Source organism: Pseudophryne corroboree, chromosome 1 (genome assembly GCF_028390025.1).
Source record: "Pseudophryne corroboree isolate aPseCor3 chromosome 1, aPseCor3.hap2, whole genome shotgun sequence".
Classification (NCBI taxonomy): Eukaryota; Metazoa; Chordata; class Amphibia; order Anura; family Myobatrachidae; genus Pseudophryne; species Pseudophryne corroboree.
In genome coordinates, this window is record NC_086444.1 from 289560866 (window position 1) to 289582273 (window position 21408).

At 44.2% G+C, this 21408-nt stretch overlaps 1 protein-coding gene across 4 annotated transcripts in view; it reads left to right on the forward strand.

Moving 5' to 3' along the window:
- Positions 1-21408, forward strand: part of CMKLR1 (chemerin chemokine-like receptor 1) — a 294087-nt gene that overhangs the window by 165713 nt on the left and 106966 nt on the right. For 2 of the 4 annotated variants that reach the window (XM_063964347.1, XM_063964345.1), the window contains exon 2: positions 16058-16174. The exons of the other annotated variants lie outside the window; for them this stretch is intronic. The gene's annotated coding sequence lies outside the window, so the exon portion shown is untranslated. The remainder of the gene's footprint in view (positions 1-16057; positions 16175-21408) is intronic. 4 annotated transcript variants of the gene reach the window in all.

The window sequence follows — 21408 nt, forward strand, 5'->3', positions numbered from 1 at the left end:
TCTACAGTATTTACCAGTGTGGGAGGCATTGCTGCGTCCAGTAGAGCAAAGCACTACTGTGGTTTAGCTGATGCTTGCAACAACAAAGGGGAAGCAACTAGTATTTGTCATCGTGTTCAGACACAAATGGACTGTAATTCTCTATTGCTGGCCCCATATTCCCTGATCATTATTATACATAAGACTTGTTCCTGCTTAATTTCCATTATCAGACCTTTATATTAAGATGGCTATGGTGGAATATATAGAGGTCAATCAGAAAAAAAAAGTTTTCTGTCACCCTGATACTTATCAGTAGCGGATATTGCTACGGGCAAGCAGGATTTTTGCCCGGGGGCGCTGCCTTCCGGAGGGTGCCGCCACCATGGCAAGATCTGCTACTGGTGCCACCCGGTGCTGTTTAGATGCCCAGTGCTGTGCGAACTGCACCGCACTGCATTGTGGGAGCGGCATAATTGACCTCTAGTCTCTATGCTGTGCTATATTAGAGACATCATGACGTCTCTACCATAGATCCGAGGAGCGGCGCCGGCGGCCGGAGATGGAGGGCAGCAGCAGTTGGGAAGCATGAGCGGGGATTGTAAGTAATAATTTTTTTATTTTTTTTTCTACTCTACAGGGGGCACAGTACTGGGGGCAATACTACTGGGGCGTCATCATCCTGGTGTCGGATTCTCACGAGATCCAGACTTTGTATATTTCGCACCTCCCACTCCGCTATCTTCACTCCAGTACTGGAGAGTGTAGCGAGAGGACGTGTCTCCTCAGTGTCTGTGCGGGAAAGTGCCGTGGTGCGTGGTGTGGTGACCTGCTCTTTGTATCATTCCAGTGGTGCTGTCTTGTGCTGCATAAGTCCAGTGGTGGTGTCTTGTGCTGCATCAGTCCAGTCACAGTGGTGGTGTCCTATGCTGCCATAAGTCCAGTGGTGCTTCTGTATAAGTGCAGTCCAGTGGTGCTGTCTTTTGCTGCATCAGTGCAGTGGTGGTGTCTTGTGCTGCATCAGTCCAGTGGTGGTGTCCTGTGCTGCCAAAAGTCCATTGGTTCTGCTGTATATGTCCAGTTCAGTGGTGCTGTCTTGTGCTGCATGAGTCCAGTAGTACTGTCTTGTGCTGCATCAGTCCAGTTGTGGTGTCCTGTGTCCATAAGTCCAGTGGTGCTGCTGTATAAGTCCAGTCCAGTGGTGCTGCTGCATAAGTCCAGTGGTACTGCTGTATAAGTCGAGCGGTACAGCCTTATAAGTTCAGCAGTACAGCCGTATAAGTCCAGCGGTACAGCCATATAAATCCAGCGGTACTGCCGTATAAGTCCAGTGGTACTGCAATAAAAGTCCAGTGGTGCTGTCCTGTGCTGTATATTATTTATTCCAAATAAAGGGGTTGTTAATGTTTAATCCAAATAATTTTTACAGGGTTTGCCCTGTGTGGTGTAGGGGTACGCTCTCCTGTGCTGTACATTATAATAACTTCAAATAAAAGGGTTATTATTCAAATAATTTTTACAGGATTTGCCGTGTTTGTGTGGTTTAGGGGTATGCTCTCCTGTGCCGCATATTGTTACATAATTCCAGAAAAATAATGGAGAACAAAAATTTGGAGGACAAAATAGGGAAAGATCAAGAACCAAGGCCGATGCCCAATGTCATAGCAGAGGGCATGTAAAATCCAAAAAGCCAAAGTTCAGTAAAATGACCCAAAAAAATTAATTTAAATCGTCTGAGGAGAAACGTAAACTTGCCAATATGCCATTTACGACACAGAGTGGCATGGAACAGCTAAGGCCCTGACCTATGTTCACGACTAGTGGTTCAGCTTCACATGACGATGGAAACCCTCAACCTCCCGCTAGAAAAATGAAAATAGTTAAGCTGGCAAAAGCACAGCAAAGAACTGTGCGTTCTAAAAGATGGTATCACAAATCCCCAAGGAGAGACCAAGTGTGTCGGCGGTTGCGTGCCTGACCTTCCCAACGCTGGATGGGAAGAGGTGGCTCCATCCACCATTTGCACACCCTCTGCAAGTGCTGGAGGGAGCACCCGCAGTCCAGTTTCTGATATTCATATTGAAGATGTCACTGTTGAAGTACACCAGGATGAGGATATGGGTGTAGCTGGTGCTGAGGAGGAAGTTAACGAGGACGATTCTGATGGTGATGCGGTTTGTTTAAATCAGGCACTGAGGGAAACAGTTGTTGTCTTTGGGATGAGTAAGCCCATTGTCATACCTGGGTAGAAGACCAAAAAATGCACCTCTTCGGTCTGGAATTATTTCTATCCAAATCCAGACAACTACTGTCTTGCCATATGAACCTTATGTAAAGGTGTAATAAGTAGGGGTAAGGATGATAACCACCTAGGAACATCCTCCCATAAAATGCAACTGTCAAGTTCAGAAACTGTGGCTAAGACCGTAAGCAGTCCAGGAACACCTAAATCCCTTTGTCCTGTCGTATCCAAGCGCCTGCAAACCATACCAGCAACTCCCTCCTCATCAATTTATTCCTCAATCAGGATCGGAAGTAGTCCTGCAGGCCATGTCACTGTCATGACTGGCTCCTCTCCTATCCGGGATTCCTCTAGAGGATCCTGCTGCTGCTGCTGCTGGGAGTCGTTCATCATCCCGGAGAGGAAGTTGGAACACCACTACTTCTTGCACTAAGCAATTGACCATCCAACAGTCCTTTGCGAGGAGGATGAAGTACGACAGCAGTCATCCAGTCATCCTGTTGCAAAGTGGTTAACTGAGGCCTTGACAGCTATGTTGGTGTTAGACGTGCGTCCGGTATCCGCCATTTGTGTCCCCGGTACCAAATCCCGTCTAGATTCCACTTCACTAGGCTGGCAATACTGAGAATGTACAGAGATGTCAGAAAAAGTGTTCTCAGTGTCCTAAAAAATGCGATTGTAGCCACTGTCCACTTAACCACAGACATTTGGACAAGTTGAACTGGGCAGACTAAGGACTATATGACTGTGACAGCCAACTTGGTAGATTTATCACCTTGCGCAGCAACAACAGCAGCGGCACCAGTAGCAGAATCTAAGAAACACCAGCTCATTCCAAGGCAGGCTACGCTGTGTATCACCAGTTTCAGAAGAGGCACAGTGCCAACAATCATTTAGAGAAACTGAGGGAAATCATTGCCCAATGACTTACCCCACTTAGACTCTCCTGGGGATTTGTGATATCAGACAACACCACCGATATTGTGCGGGCCTTAAATCAGGGCAAATTCCAACATGTCCCATGTTTTGCTCACACAATAAATTTGGTAGTGCAGCATTTTTTTGAGAAATGACAGGGCCATGCAGGAGATGCTTTCGGTGGCCTTAAAAATTTTGGGACACTTTTGCCGAAGACTGGAGCCTCAGCAAACACTCTTGAACCTGCCCTGCCATTACCTGAAGCAAGAGGTGGTAACGCGGTAGAACACAACCCTCTATATGCTTCAGAGGATAGAGAAGCAGCAAAAGGCCATTCAAGCCTATATATCCACCTATGACATAGGCAAAGGAGGGGGTATCCACCTGATTCAAGTGAAGTGGAGATTGATTTCCGTGTTGTGCAAGGTTGTGCAACCCTTCAAACTTGCCACACGTGAAGTCAGTTCAGACACTACCAGCTTGAGTCAGGTCATTCCCCTCATCATGCTTTTGCAGAAACAGCTGGAGAAAGTGAAGCAGGAGCTAAGATGGAGTGATTCTGCTCGGTATGTGGGACTTGTGGATGAAGCCCTTCATTCGCTTTGCCAGGATCTGAGGGTGGTGAATCTGTTGGAATCAGAGCACTAGATTTTGACCACCGTGCTCGATCCTAGGGTTAAAGCCTACGTTGTGTCTCTCTTTCTGGCGGACACAAGCCTACAGAGATGCAAGGACCTGCTGGTGAAAACACTGTCAGCTGAAGTGGAACGTCACACTTCAACAGCTCCTTCTTCATTTTCTCCCGCAACTGTGGCTGCTAGGAAAAAACTTAGATATCCGATTCCTAACCTACCCGCTGGTGGTGATGCAGGGCAGGCAAGACCAACTTTGGACATCTGGTTCGGACTGAAGGAACTGCCAACAATTTCTGACATGTCTACTGTCACTGCATATGATGCTGTCACCATTGAAAGAATGATGGAGGATTACATCGTGACAGCATCCAAGTAGACATGTCAGACAGTCCGTACTGGCAGGAAAAAGAGGCAATTTGGAGGCCCCTGTACAAACTGTCTCTATTTTACTGAAGTTGCCCCCCCCACCCCTCCAGTGTGTACTCCGAAAGAGTTTTTAGTGCAGCCAGTAACCTTGTCAACGATAAGCATAGGAGGTTACTTCCACACAATGTGGAGAAGATGATGTTCATCAAAATTAATTATCAATTCTTCCAGGTAGACCAGCCTCCAGAAAGTACAGAGGGACCTGTGGTGGTGGATTCCAGCGGGGACAAATTAATACTCTGTGAGGATGAGGATGTACACAACACTGAAGGGGGTGAGGAATCAGTCGATGAGGATGAGGACGACATCTTGCCTCTGTAGAGCCAGTTTGTTCAGGGACAGATTAATTGCCAGCTTTTTTTATGGGGGCCCAAACTAACCAATCATTTGGCAGACCCTGGCACTGAAATGATTGGTTTGTTAAAAGTGTGCGTTTCCTGTTTATACAACATAAGGGTCGGTGGGAGGGCCCAAGGACAATTCCATCTTGCACCTCTATTTTTCTTTGTATTATGTACTCTTTATGGCCTAGTTTTTCAAACTGCCATCCTGTCTGCCACTGCAGTGCCACTCCTAGATTGGCCACGTGTTTGTGCCGTACACTGTTGTGAGATGTGAGGTGTTCAGAATAGACTGGAAATGAGTGGAAATTAATGTTATTGAGGTTAATAATAGCATAGGAACAGAAAATAAAAATAAATAAAAAAGCTTTAAAAAAAAAAACAGATCAAAAACCAAAACCCGCAAGGGTAATTTTGGCAAAACCTATCCTGATCCAAAACATAAAGAAAGATCCACATCCAAAACCAAAACACAAAACATGAAAAGTGGCCTGTGCACACCCCTAGGGGTGCCGGATGTAGGCGGCGGTAATGTGACTGGCGGTTTCCTGGCCACCGGTCACATAACTACATCCCGGAAATAAAAAAATAAAATATATATATATATATATATATGTATGTAAACAACAAGTACTCGAATGCGCTTTGATGGACAGAAAGAGCAGCACCTCTAGAAAAATCTGATCTGAGGGCACTAGTAAAGATGTTCCAGTTAATTAGACCAAACCAATTTCAATTTGTATTAACACATATAGATTGAATACAAACTTTCATACATATAAGATTTATTCACAATAAAATACAGAATATCACATAAAATGGTATCTGTACAGTTTCACAAAATGGCACTGCAGGTTTATCAAATCTGTATTCAATACAGCAGATTTTGTTTGTCGATATTTATTCAGAGGGTGGTACAGAAATCAATCGGACAATGAACCCAAATCGTTTCATTCCGAAGGACTTTCTAAGGGGTACAGTATCCTATATATATTGTAACATGGGTATTGTAAATAAGGACTCACAGGCAGGTTTTCCAGTTACAACCACAGTGTCTTTACTGGCATCAGACAATGTAGCACAGCATACACAGGCTTTGGCCTGGTCACACAGGTACATACAGAAAAATTAAACAAACGAACATAAAAGGTCCTAGCTCTTCCCTTGCTCAAAAGTAATTCTGCTGCAGTGGCTTGCAGCTATACATGCCATGCTCTCCTGGCACGGCCAATGTCCACAATCCCTGGCACTATAAACTCAGCCCTGCTCACTAGCCTCTAACAGGCACCAGTGCCATGAATTGTGGGTAAATGGGATTTTTATACCCCTTTCCTGCACCGGACTTCCTGGTGTCTCTGAGTGAGCTGGAAAATCTGGACTTCTGTTTTTCCAGCTGCAGCTGTGCAATTTAGAAAGTCTTAAATTTTAAGCCTCCACTACAGCTGTAGAATGTGCAGGCCTTGTTTTCTTCTCCCTTGGAGGGAGCTGATTTCACCAGAATGTGGGTAATTGTGTTGAGACACATGCCCTTTCACACAATAAAAATAAAAAAATTATATATATGTATGTATGTATATATATATATATATATATATATATATATATATATATATATATATTTATTAGAAAGAGTCACGGGCAGCACTCTCCAGACTTCAATATTTGGTTTAAAATAAGTCCTTTCTTCCTACATTATGTTTCGGGCTTCACGTCTGTCGTCAGTGACAGTCCCTGATGACGGGCATGAGCCAGAAACGTAACGTAGGAATAAAGAACTTATTTTAAAACAAATCTTGAAGTCTGGAGAGTGCTGTCGTGACTCTTTCTACTGTATTGGGCCGCCATACCCAGAGCAAGATACAACCAGAGACCTGTAATAGAGTACCAGATCAAACCGATTGTCTGTCTCTCTCTCTCTCTCTCTCTCTCTCTGTATACACATACATATATATGTATCCCAGTGTCCCCTGTGGATGAAAGATAAATATATTCAGTATACATAGGCGTGCGCACAGGGGGTTCCTGGTGCGCACAGGCACCCCCTAATGTACAGCACCCCTCACATGCCACGCCTGCAGCACAGTGGAGTGGTGATCACTTCTCATTCCTGGCTGTGTGGCTTTTCCCCTCTGCTGCGGCTGCTGCAGCCAGGGCAAGACGATATACAGCATGCTAAGCTGTTGCCCAGCATATGGCCAGCTCAGCTTAACTGGTGCAGCGCCGCAGTGATTTTCTGCACTGCCACTGATTGACTGAAGTCCCGTGCTCCTCCTCCCCTGGCCGGGCAGCTCCTGCTGATTTGGATGGGGTTTTCTAAAAGTGGGCGTGGCCACGGGAGTCCGCGATTAGGCCACACCCCCAACTTTCCCTGGGCCCGGTGATCTGCTGTATGTACAGCCCTGCCTTCTCTTGCTGGTGCAGCTGGATCTCTGACAGCTGCCATCCCATGGAGCCCGCTCAGGAAGGAGAAGGTAAGATGTAGGTGTAGGTGTGTGTGACTGTGTTAGCAAACTCGGCAACATGTGGCAAAGAGTACACCCGTGCCGGGCCCCAAGGTTCGGAGGGGCCCCGAGGTTCTGACCCCACCCCCTGTTTTATCTCTGCTATAGCGTACATGATCCATGAGGAGCAGGGGGAACACTGTTCCTGTCTGGAACAGGTGTGATTGGAACTGCAGCATGACAGAAGAAGAACAAAGCAGCCGCAGGCACCGTCCCTACCCATGAGGAAACTGACACAGTGTGGTAAGTGTCAGTGTATTTTTACTATATTTCCATTCTCATGAAATCTCTCTCTCTCTCTCCCTCCCTATCTGTCCTTCCCCCTCTCTCACCCGCCTCTCTCCCTATTTTTTCCTCCTACTTCCTCTTTCTCCCTCCCCCTCTCACTCTCTCCCCCACTCTCCCTCTCTCCCTCCAACCCTCCCACCCCACGCCCTCTATATGTCTCTCCTCTCTCTCTCTCTCTCTCCCTCTTTCCCCATAACTCTCTCTCTATGGGGCCCATTTATCATGGATTACATATTGAATGCGATCTAGACGGGATCTTACCGCCCAGGATCGCATTGCAATATGTGGTCCCTTCAGATGATCGCGATGCACTGAGGCATTTCTGGCAGAAGGTTCTCGGGGAACCCAGCTGGATCTATTTTCCCCGATCTAGGATACAATGGGCTATCGCAGTCAAATATTGCAGTAGCTGCAGGGAACAATATCGGGATACATTGTGCAGCATTTCATCCCCCATAGAAACCTATGGGGGATGCGGCTGCGGGCAGAAATGTAGGGATCGCAGCAGGTATCTCCGATACCTGCTGCAATCCCTTCTTTATACATACCAGGGAAACCTTATATTTGCGGCTAATTTCTGAAAACGGGTGTTTTTCGGGGACATAGCTGCAAATATTATTTGATAAATGGGCCTCTGTCTCTCTCCTTCTCCGTATCCTACCACCCTCTTTCTCTCTCCTTTTCTCTGCCTATCTCCGCCCCCCCCCCCCCTCTTCTGGGGGGGCATCTATCTCCCCCTTTCTCTCTCGGTGGTCGAGGTGCCACCTGACCTGCAGTCATTTACTTCTACCACTGTCTACTCCAGCGGGGTAAGGCTTCATGGTCATGCTGGGTGATGCCTGCTGTACTGGGTCAGAGGCGGAACTACAGATGTTGTCTCCGCTCATCCATTATTGCAGCATTGATGGTGTGACTAGTGTGCCTTACTCTATGATGCACACGTGCATATTCACGCGCATGCCATAGACTTCTATGGAGCAAACGCTGGCTGCAATTATTCGCAACACAGCGTTCAGTGCAGCTTGCCGCGATGCATATGCCCATGGGTACGCAGCACAGCAAAGATGAGGCTGGCTACATCTGTAGTGACAGTGCTAGGGACACCAGCCAAAATCTGCCTAGGGTATCAAATTGATTAGGGCCAGCTCTGGGCATAATGTGAATTGTAGATCATACCGTTCTGCTTAATGTGAATTTCGGCTCATACCGTGTGGCATAATGTGAATTTGGATCATACTGTGTGGGGTAATGTGAGTAAGTGGCACTACTGTCAGTAGCTTGGGAGCATGGGGACACGTATGACAAATGCTGGTGTTCTGTGGAGGAAGAGTGTGATGGCATAGAAAGAGGCAAATGTGGCTCTGATGGCACGTGTATATATTAAACTGTACTTGTGTTATATTAAAACTCAAATGTTCAGGCCCCTACATCTCCTGTACTTTTCAGAATGTCCCACTCAAAATTAGGGTATAGGTGCTTGGGGGTGCAAGGGGTGGGGGGTGCATATGCACCTAGGCCCACCACTATTTAGTTCCGCCACTGGGTCAGGTATAGGTTGGGGACGTGTAAGCAGCGATAGGATGCAGCGGCAGCTAGGACTCTGGGTTATGCCATAGCAGACAGTCAGTACGGGCCGGTGGTCACACCATTATGTTTCATTTTATTTCTCTCGGGTGTATCATATCTACTTTATTATTAGGAACTAGGGAGAAATTAGATTATGCCATGTGATTTTACTGAATGTAAAATAGTGCTAGACATGTCCCTGGGCAGTGCTAGACACACCCAAAAGGTGGTGATAGACACACCCAAAAGGCGGTGCTAGACACGCCCCTCCTGCGGTGCACCCCCTAATAAAATAAGCTGCGCACGCCTATGTCAGTATATATATATATATATAAGTGTGTGTTCTGTATGTACATATACTGTACATATGTAGACAAACAATGGTAGTTGCTCGGTCATTCCTGGAGATAATTATGTATCAGGTGCTGGAAAGGGGAAGGGGTCACAGACAAACAGACAGAGAGGGGAGGGGGGGGGGTTGCAAATCCCACCCCTACATTTCCCTTCAGCACACTAAAAATTACTTGTAACCATACCTGAACCTATCTGGTAATAGAAATTCAGAGAATTAGTAACACATGTTTGCAAACACATGTTTAAGCTGCTGAGCCACTTCAAGGCTTCTCCGATGTCAGCAGTCCCAACATTACATAATAGCAGTGCCCACATAGGGCCATGTAATTTGTCACAGTAGGCATCATGATAAAGGCTATTACTAAAACACATCCAGACAGAGAGCTAACTTACCCAGGAGCCACCCCCAGGATCTCCCATTGGCACTACAAGGAACAGAATGTCTTCCAAATACTGCTCCCATTCAATGCCTCTCGCACACAATCTGACTAGATTGTTTATATATTAAGCATGGATCTCTCCGTGTGTAAGGTGTCAGCGACAGTGATGCATGGTCCCACGCATCGCTATTGCCGGCTCTAGATTTGGCATGCATGCATGCCGAATCTAGTGAAATCGCTCATTTCACCGCCGTCACTTTCAATAAATATCAAATTTCACATGTCTTAACAACAAACATTACACAGAATGTCACATTAAACACATCTACAGTATATGTTGTGTTTTGATTATTGCTTTCTCTAAACAACTGAAACAGATGTTACTGTAAACCTGCCAGTGGGGTAGTTGTCGTTCTGAAAAGCTGCGTTTTTGAAAAAAACTACTTGAAATCACAAGCACTCAAACAATGCAATATGTTAATTTCTGTTGATGTAAATACAGGTTGAGTCTCCCTTATCCAAAATGCTTGGGACCAGAGGTATTTTGGATATGGGATTTTTCCGTATTTTGGAATAATTGCATACTATAATGAGATATCATGGTGATGGGACCTAAATCTAAGCACAGAATGCATTTATGTTACATATACAGCTTATAAACACAGACTGAAGGTCATTTTAGCCAATATTTTTTATAACTTTGTGCATTAAACAAAGTGTGTGTACATTCACACAATTCATTTATGTTTCATATACACCTTATACACACAGCCTGAAGGTCATTTAATACAATATTATTAATAACTTTGTGTATTAAACAAAGTTTGTGTACATTGAGCCATCAAAAAACAAAGGTTTCACAATCTCACTCTCGCTCAAAATAGTCCTTATTTCGGAATATTCCGTATTTCGGAATATATGGATATGGGATACTCAACCTGTAATACTAAATACACACTTAAACTGGCACATTTTATTTACTGTACTTATTTACTTCCACCTGCCGGTACTGCTCCTGCCCCATCTTCAGGCACACTTGCTTGTCCATGTGTGGTAGACTGAGCACAGGAAAATTGCTCGGTAGTGATAATGGATATGCCCAGGGGATTGTGGTGGGTCAGGGGAAAAGGTCTTGGCAGGGGAGGGTGCTGGGGCAGGGGGTGAGGTGTGGGCAAGGCATGGGCTCTGGGTGTGCAGTGAAACCCCACTTTTTTTTTGTAACATTTTAATAAATGCTAATTTTGATTTGTGAAACTGTTGTCTTTGTCTCATGGGACTCACACTTCGGGGCAAATCCAACATGCTGGATATCCTCAATTTGCCAATTCTGACCCAAAAATTATCGGCATTTGGTGGGGTTTGATTATCGAAGGATTGTTTTATCCATCAACATTAGTATCATGCTTTGCTCCAAGAGGCTGCATATCCCAGTGTTGGCATAGCACTACCTCCCACAGCCATCTTCTCCATTCATAACGCATGGGTAATATAGTAACATAGTAACATAGTATTTGAGGTTGAATAGAGGCAAATTGCCCATCGTGTTCAACCTGTTTTAAGTTGTGATGATTCTACATACTTGCTAAACAATGTTTTATGACTAGTTAGCTACTATAACTCATGTTACCCCCGGATTAACCACGTTGATAATTTTAAGTATTATAACCTTGGATAGCTTTTTCATTCAGAAATTTATCCATTCCTTTTTTAAATCCAATTACAGAGTCCGCCATTACCACCTTCCCTGGCAAGGAATTCCACATCCTGATTGCCCTAACAGTGAAGAACCCTTTCCTCCGTTGCGTTCAGAACTTTCTCTCCTCCAGTCGCAGCGAGTGCCCACGTGTCCTAAACTGTGTTCTTTTAATAAATAATTCCTCTGATAACTCTTTGTGATGTCCCTTTACATATTTGAAGATATTAATAATATCTCCTCTTAGGCGTCTTTTTTCTAGTGTATACATATTCAGCCTAGTAAGTCTTTCCTTATAGTCCAGTCCTTCTAGGCCTTTAATCAATTTAGTAGCTCGCCTTTGAACACTTTCGAGTTCACTGATGTCTTTTTTATACAATGGTGCCCAAAACTGAACACAATATTCCAGGTGCGGACATACCAATGCCTTATACAGCGGCATGATTACATCCGAGTCCCTTGTCTCAATTCCCATTTTTATGCATGCTGGCACCTTACTTGCCTTCTTTACTGCATTTTGACATTGTGTACAGTTATTAAGCCTATTATCAATGAATGCCCCCAAATCTTTTTCCAACTCTGTTTCCCCTAGGCGTTCCCCATTTAATATATAGGATGCAAGTTTGTTTGAACCTCATTTTCCATTTAGACACCCAGAGTTCAAGTTTAGATAGATCATTCTGCATGGACTCCACATCCAATTCTGAATTAATTACCTTACACAGTTTAGTATCATCTGCAAAGATTGACACTGTGCTTTCCAGGCCTATTTCTAGGTCATTGATAAATATGTTGAACAGTAGTGGTCCGAGTACGGACCCTTGTGGTATTCCGCTGACTACTGGGGACCAGGTTTAGGACTTCCCGTTGACCACTACTCGCTGTACCCTGCTATCCAACCAGCTGCTTATCCATGTGCAAATAGTTTTTCCTAGGCCAATCTCCTTTAATTTGATCATCAGTCTCCTGTGAGGAACTGTGTCGAAGGCTTTTGCAAAATCTAGGAAGACCACATCCACTGCTTTTCCTTGATCAAGATTATTGCTTACTTCCTCGTAGAAGCTAATTAAGTTAGTCTGACATGACCAGTCCCTCACAAACCCATGCTGGTTCTTGCTAATAATCCTAGTGGACTTTAGATACTCCTGTATGACGTCCCTTAGAATTCCTTCCAATATTTTCCCCACTATAGATGTTAAACTAACTGGTCTGTAGTTTCCCGGAAGATTTTTGGATCCCTTTTTAAATAATGGCACTACCTCAGCTATACGCCAATCCTTCGGTACCATGCCTGATCTAATTGAACTATTGAAAATCAAGTATAGGGGTCGTGCTAGCTGTGAACTAAGCTCCATAAGAACCCTCGGGTGAAATCCATCAGGACCAGGTGATTTATTAATCTTAATTTTGCTTAGTCTCTCCCGGACTACTTCTTCGTTTAAACAAGTATCTAACCATGAATCATTACTGTCACAATTGTTATGCTCTACTCCCACCATCAGTTCATCACTGGTGAATACTGATGAAAAGAATTTGTTCAGTATTTCCACTTTTATTTCGTCATCATTTATCAATTCTCCTAATTCATCTTTTAATGAACCTATATTCTCCTTTTTTAACCTTTTACCGTTTATCTATTTAAAAAACTTTTTAGGATTGGTTTTACTCTCTACAGCGATTTGCTTTTCATTTTCCATTTTAGCTACTCTTATTGCTTTTTTGCATTTCTTATTACACTCCTTGTAATACTTGAAAGACTCCTCCTTTCCACTAGATTTGAATGCTTTGAAAGCCCGCTTTTTTTTAATCCATTTCTGCCTTAACCTTCTTGTTAAGCCACATCGGTTTGAGTTTAATACTCCTGCGTTTACTGCCCATGGGAAGAAAGTTATGAATATTGCTATCCAGCAACCCTTTTAAAACATCCCACCTTTCCGAAGTGTTCTTGTTATTAAACAGAACCTCCCACTCTATGGGGGTCATTCCGAGTTGATCGCTCGCTGACGTTTTTCGCAGCATAGCGATCAGGCTAAAAATCGGCTGTTCTAAGCATGCGTATGGCCCGCAGGGTGCACGCGGCAAGTAATTTTACACAAAACTATGCAATTTTACACAGGGGCGAGCAACTCTTTTCAATCGCTCTGCTGATCGTTAGTGATTGACAGGAAGTGGGTGTTTCTGGGCGGAAACTGACCATTTTCCGGGAGTGTGCTAAAAAATGCAGGCGTGTCAGGCTAAAACGCAGGAGTGGCTGGAGAAACGGGGGAGTGGCTGGCCGAACGCAGGGCGTGTTTGTGACGTCAAACCAGGAACTAAACAGTCTGCAGTGATCGCAATCTTGGAGTAGGTCTGGAGCTACTCAGAAACTGCAGGAAAAGATTTTCGAGCAATTCTGCTAATCTTTCGTTCAGACTTCTGCTAAGCTAAGATACACTCCCAGATGGCGGCGGCTTAGCATTTGGACTGCTGCTAAAAGCAGCTAGCGAGCGATCAACTCGGAATGAGGGCCTATGTCGTTAAGTGCACATCTAAGCATACTGAAATTAGCCTTCCTAAAGTTAAAAGTTTTGGTGGAACCCCAGTAGCTATGTTTCCTGAAACTGATGTCGAAAGTGATCATATAGTGATCACTGTTACCCAAAGTCTCCCCAACTTTAGTGTTTGATATAATGGCCACATTATTAGTAATTACTAGATCCAGGGTAGTTTTACCCCTAGTTGGGTCCTCGACTAATTGAGACAAGTAGTGATCTCTAAACATATTTAAGAACCTGCTGCCCCTCGCTTTAGCACATGAATCATTACTCCAGTTTATATCCGGGTAATTAAAATCCCCAATCACAAGGATGTCCCCCAATCCCGCAGCCGTTTTGATTTGCTGCAATAGTTGTTCTTCCTCATGTATGCTAATATCCGGCTGTTTGTAGCACGTGCCTATACTAGTTTTTTTGCATCAATTCCCCCACTTGAGAATTCTACCCATAGTGACTCCACATTATCGCCAGTCTCCTCATAGATAACCTCCTTTAGGTATGGTTTAAGTGATGGTTTAACATAAAGACATACACCTCCTCCTCTTTTGTTAGCCCTGTCCCTCCTAAAAAGAGAATACCTCTCCAAGTTAGCAACCCAGCTGTGAGAGTCGTCCCACCATGTTTCTGTAATACCTATAATGTCATACTCAACCTTTGATGCTAACAATTCCCCCATTTTACCTGCTAGACTGCTTGCGTTGCAAGCATACATTTTAGTTTATCGGTTCCTTTATTTGTTTGTTTTCCTAAAGATTTCCCATCCTGGTTAACTAGTGCATCCGTAGAGTTACTGATACAGACTGTCCTTCTTGCTCCCTCTCCAACCCCACCGTACTTAGTATTGCCCACCTTACTTTTCTCTTTGGTCAACCCAATGTTCCCGTCTAAATTCACTACCCTGACATAAGTATTTTCCTTTAAGTCCCGTACAACATTTTCTATAGTCTCTAATGATGACACATAATTATTATTTAATGCTTTAGCAATACCTTTCTTAACACCCTTAATAGAACCCATGTAAATACCCTTACCGGCTGCAGTTTCCCTCCCCCCTTCTCCACCCCCATTTATCTCACTACCACCATCCCTACTATACTCGCTGCATGACCCATAGTTTCTAGCTTAACCCTCCCCCCAGGCTCCTAGTTTAAAAGCTCCTCCAACCTACTAACCATCCTACCCCCCAGCACCGCAGCCCCTTCCTCATTCAGGTGCAATCCATCACGAGAAAAAAGATGGCGCCTGACTGAGAAGTCCACCCAGTGTTCCAAGAACACAAACCCCTCTTTCCTACACCAGTCTCTGAGCCACACATTTACCTCCCTAATCTCCCTCTGTCTCCCTGGGCTAGCGCGTGGCACTGGTAATATTTCGGAGTAAATTTCCTTAGATGTCCTCTTTTTTAGTTTCTGGCCTAAGTCCCTATAATCTTTGTTAAGGACATCCCACCTACCACTAACTTTGTCGTTGGTGCCAACGTGCACCAAGACTGCCGGGTCTTTCCCAGCCCCTCCCAACAATTTATCTACCTGGTCCGCTATGTGCTGTACCCGAGCACCCGGGAGACAACAGACCGTACGGCGATCACGGTCCCGTTAGCAGATTGCCCTATCTGCCTTCCTAATGATAGAGTCCCCTACCACCACCATCTGCCTGGGCGCCTCTCTAGCTTTCATCCCATCTGAGCCAGAGGGACCACTCCTCCGGTTGCTAGAGTGAGCAGTCTCCTCCAGCTATGTCATTTCGTCGCTATCATCCACTGAATCTTTGTCCAATTGAGCAAATTTGTTCGGGTTTGATAGATCCGATATGTCATTTCGTCGCTATCATCCACTGAATCTTTGTCCAATTGGGCAAATTTGTTCGGGTTTGATAGATCCGATCTGAGTGGGACCTCTCCTGTGGCACCGATACTCCACATAGCAGTTGCAGTTGTTCCAGCTTACTGCACCTCCTTTTCACTCGGCTTCCGGCTCCTACTTAAAAAAAAATAAAAAAATACCACCCACTTACTTTCCGTGTGGTGCATGCTGCTGTGTACTATGCCAATTATGGCTTATAATGTGGGCGTCCTCTGTTGCGTCCACCACTGAATAAGGCCCTCTGTGTCCTTTAGAAATGTAATAAATGTAAAATGGGAAATGAAACTGGCAGAGTAAAAATAGGAAATAAGAAAGCTGTCTTTTTTTAAAACTTGCAGCATTAGATAACAGCTGATGTACAGAAGGGACTGCACTATGTAAGCCTGTGTCAACAGTTTGAGGAATGCAGAGTTTCTGTCATTGAGGATACTGCTGAGACTTCATTCATAAGAAAGGTAACTAATGGTGACTTGAAAATGACTGCATTAAATGTTATCCTACCATGGCAGGGGTTATTATTGTTTGGTTTGTCTATACTGTATCTTATTATTTTTGTAGGAATTTGAGGAGTTTCCTTGTTGACCTTTCTGATTTTGTGCATGTACAGTACAATATATATTTATGGAGAGGCTGTATGTTCTGCTGATAAATCAGGGTACACTTTAAAACTTAAAATGTATTCTATTTTGTATAGAAAGGGTAACGTGTTTTCAGTACTGGCATATTTTGGGTGAATATTCTTATTTTAGATCAATAATGGTCATTTACAAACTACACAAAATGCTGTTGAACTTAGCTACATTAATGTCATAAATAACTCAGAGTAAGCAGATATCAGGGGGTATATTTACTAAAAGTTGATTTTGGTCAATGTTTGGTCGATTTTTGATCGATTATGTGTTTAAGGGTCTATAGCACACATTAATAGATCATTTTTGATATTGTTTAAAAAAAATGACAAAAATCATCTGTTAGTAAATGTGTGATTTAGATCCTGAAACACAAAATCGATCAAAAATCAACATCGTCCCAAATCGACTTTGAGTTAATATACCCCCAGGACTGCCTAAATTGCAATTGTCTCTGTTGTATTGTATGCTTGAACATTTTTATTAAAAAAGTTAAAACGTGATTTCACCCAAAATTGCAATGGGAAGGTACTGCAAAAAATACATTCAATTAAAAATATGGGTTACTGCCATTTTGGATTGCTGGCACTTAAAATCAGCTGGAGCAGTGGCAGAATGGGACTAAAGACTGTCCTTGGTTTGCGCACACAGAATAACTTCATCTCTCTGCGCTTCATCTCCCTCCAAGACTTGATACATCTCCCCCAGAATATTTCCTGGATAGCACATAAGTTCAGTAGAATGCAAGTCACAAATAACTACATAACTATGCCAGAATCATAAAATACAATGCAAGAAATGATTTTGATAACTGATGTGCCACACATTGCCACTGATTTGTCATTACCACATGCCACTTAAGTTTTCGTTAACTGCATTTCTTTAACCGTTGGTTCATATAACTAGTTCTAGCTACGGATCTTGTTCCAGAATGCATAGCTTCAAGGAATCTTTTTTAGATAGTAATACAATAATAATCAGTAGGCTACATGAGCACAGAAAATAAATGAAATAAAACCACCAATGGTATAAAACATTATAAAACCCATAGGGGCTAATTCAGGTTGGATCGCAAATCGCGATCCAACCGGAATAATTACGATTGGCCTTCGGGTGCATGCGTAGCACCTGTCCTGCGCATGCGCCCACACTTTCTGCGGGGGGCCGCAGAAAATGTGATCACTTCTGCTTGTCAATCAGGGAGAGGTGGTCGCAGAGGTGTGTGTGTGTGTTGGGGGGCGGGGCGGCAATGCTCCGTTTCCAGGGCGGAGACGGAGCGTTGCAGGGGCAGTGCGGCGCAAACAGTGGTGCGGTGCAGGTGTGAACAGGGGCATGGCGGGGGCGTGATCACGGTGGCTGCGTGACGTGGAACATGGCGACGGGCCTTCTGCGCGCGCAGCTGCACCGACTGGAGGCATCACTAATTTCTACGGTGAAACAGATATCGCAATGCAAACGCAATATCTGCTTCATCAAGGGGGAGGTGGCAGACAGCATGCTGGGCGGCCTTGCCCTGCGATTGGCAGCCCCCCAGCATGCTAGCAAAAGCATTGCAAATTCTGCTAATTAGCAGAATTTGCAGTCCTTACTGAATTAGGCCCATAGTCATTGCTGAATTGTGATCCATTTACTACATGGGTTTGCTGTGCTTTTTTATGTTTGATGATGTGTTCAAAATATTTATTGTACCTTTCAGTTGGTGAGATTTGTGCACATACTCACAGTCAAGTCCGTGGATACTTCACTGGATTCTGTGGGGTATATTTACTAAGGTGCTGGCTTTTAGAAGAGGAGACGTTGTCTAAGGCAACATATAGCAATGTGATTCTAGCTAGATACTTCTAGAAGGTTTTAGATACATGACAAGTAGAATCTGATTGGTTGCTATGGGCAACATTTACACTTCTAAAAACCCACTTTTCTGTAAATACACCCACATGAATCTGTTCAATTAATGAACTTTACTACATGTATATTGTAGCAACAAGAAATTAATTATAGAGGCAATGTATGAAAAACACCTGCTGTAGGGATGCGGGTTCGGATAAGAGTCCTTCTTTGCAAAGTATAAATAGTTAAGTGATCGCTTCTGCAATTATTGTACTTTCAGACTGTGCATGTGTAAGCAGCAATTTAAGGATCACAAAAATATATAGTAATGCAGCCCATTGGCTATAATGACAAATGCCATCTAAATGAGGCCTTAGCAACTAGGGCCAAGCAATACTTTTCGCAGCTTTGTACATTTCCCAATTTATATCTCCAGAGATTAGTGCTGCAGTCCCCCCTTCATACACTGTGGGTCCACTTAATTTATGTGTACTCTACTGAGAATGGTTGTTTGCAGATGATTTACAGCAAAATAACATTCATACAGAGGCTTAACTACCACCCTTGCAGCCACTGTGGAGGCTTGGAGGCACTGATTTAGCGCAGATTGACATGCGAACGAGCCGTCTGCATGTCAATCTGCTAATTGTCCCTCCCAAAATGGCCGCCGCCATAGAGGAGACAGATGCTAGAGGTCATACTTGACCTCTAGCATCATAGTGTTTCCGGACTATGGGTGGCAGAGTCAGCCGAAGGCCAGCAGCAATATACACCCTGGCACAGAGCATGAAAACCCCTTGGCAGTGAGCATTACACGCCCCTAGCAACAAGCTTTACCCCCTGGTAACAAGCGTGACACCTAGCTCCTGAAATCCCTGGCAACAAGCATTACCCCCTAGCAATGAGCATGACACCCAGTGCATGAAACTGCTGGCAACGAATATTACCCTCTGGCAACGAGCTTGACACCCAGCACATGAAACCCCTGGAAACAAGCATAACACTTAGCGCATGAAACTCCTGGCAATGAGCATGAATCAAAGAGCATGAAACCCCTGGCAACGAGCAGGTAATTTTAAAGTAATTAGAAGCCTTACTGTAGGGTTTAATGTGTAATGGACATTGCAGTGTGTGGCATAATGTATCACAGACACTGAGGTGTGTGTCATAATGTGTCACAGGCATTACAGTGTGTGGTATTCTATATCATGGGCATTGTGGTATGTGGTATAATATCTGAGGGGCATTACGGTGTGTGGCATAATGTGTCACAGACATTACAGTGTGTGGCATAATCATCGCAGGGACGTGCGGTGAGCTAAATGGCTCAGGAGGCACTGGCTAACCACAGAGCCTGATTTCCATGCAATATATAAGCCAAAGCATACATCTGGGCATTATACACAGGTGCTGCAGTATAAACTAGAGATGAGCGGGTTCGGTTTCTTTGAATCCGAACCCGCACGAACTTCACTTTTTTTTTCACGGGTCCGAGCGACTCGGATCTTCCCGCCTTGCTCGGTTAACCCGAGCGCGCCCGAACGTCATCATGATGCTGTCGGATTCTCGCGAGGCTCGGATTCTATCGCGAGACTCGGATTCTATATAAGGAGCCGCGCGTCGCCGCCATTTTCACACGTGCATTGAGATTGATAGGGAGAGGACGTGGCTGGCGTCCTCTCCATTTAGATTAGATTTAGAAGAGAGAGAGAGAGAGAGAGATTGCTGTGATACTGTAGATTAGAAGAGAGTGCAGAGTGCAGACAGAGTTTAGTGACTGACGACCACAGTGACCAGTGACCACCAGAGACAGTGCAGTTGTTTGTTTTATTTAATATATCCGTTCTCTGCCTGAAAAAAACGATACACAGTCACACAGTGACTCAGTCTGTGTGCACTGCTCAGCCCAGTGTGCTGCACATCAATGTATTGTATATAAAGCTTATAATTGTGGGGGAGACTGGGGAGCACTGCAGGTTGTTATAGCAGGAGCCAGGAGTACATGATAAATAATATTATATTAAAATTAAACAGTGCACACTTTTGCTGCAGGAGTGCCACTGCCAGTGTGACTAGTGGTGACCAGTGCCTGACCACCAGTATATTAGTAGTATTGTATACTATCTCTTTATCAACCAGTCTATATTAGCAGCAGACACAGTACAGTGCGGTAGTTCACGGCTGTGGCTACCTCTGTGTCGGCACTCGGCAGGCAGTCCGTCCATCCATAATTGTATTATATACCACCTAACCGTGGTTTTTTTTTTCTTTCTTTATACCGTCGTCATAGTCATACTAGTTGTTACGAGTATACTACTATCTCTTTATCAACCAGTGTACAGTGCGGTAGTTCACGGCTGTGGCTACCTCTGTGTCGGAACTCGGCAGGCAGTCCGTCCATCCATAATTGTATTATAATATATACCACCTAACCGTGGTTTTTTTTTCGTTCTTTATACCGTCGTCATACTAGTTGTTACGAGTATACTACTATCTCTTTATCAACCAGTGTACAGTGCGGTAGTTCACGGCTGTGGCTACCTCTGTGTCGGAACTCGGCAGGCAGTCCGTCCATCCATAATTGTATTATAATATATACCACCTAACCGTGGTTTTTTTTTCGTTCTTTATACCGTCGTCATACTAGTTGTTACGAGTATACTACTATCTCTTTATCAACCAGTGTACAGTGCGGTAGTTCACGGCTGTGGCTACCTCTGTGTCGGCACTCGGCAGGCAGTCCGTCCAACCATAATTGTATTATATACCACCTAACCGTGGTTTTTTTTTCATTCTTTATACCGTCGTCATACTAGTTGTTACGAGTATACTACTATCTCTTTATCAACCAGTGTACAGTGCGGTAGTTCACGGCTGTGGCTACCTCTGTGTCGGCACTCGGCAGGCAGTCCGTCCAACCATAATTGTATTATATACCACCTAACCGTGGTTTTTTTTTCATTCTTTATACCGTCGTCATACTAGTTGTTACGAGTATACTACTATCTCTTTATCAACCAGTGTACAGTGCGGTAGTTCACGGCTGTGGCTACCTCTGTGTCGGCACTCGGCAGCCCGTCCATAATTGTATATACCAGTGACCTAACCGTGGTTTTTTTTTCTTTCTTTATACATACATACTAGTTACGAGTATACTATCTCTTTATCAACCAGTCTATATATTAGCAGCAGACACAGTACAGTGCGGTAGTTCACGGCTGTGGCTACCT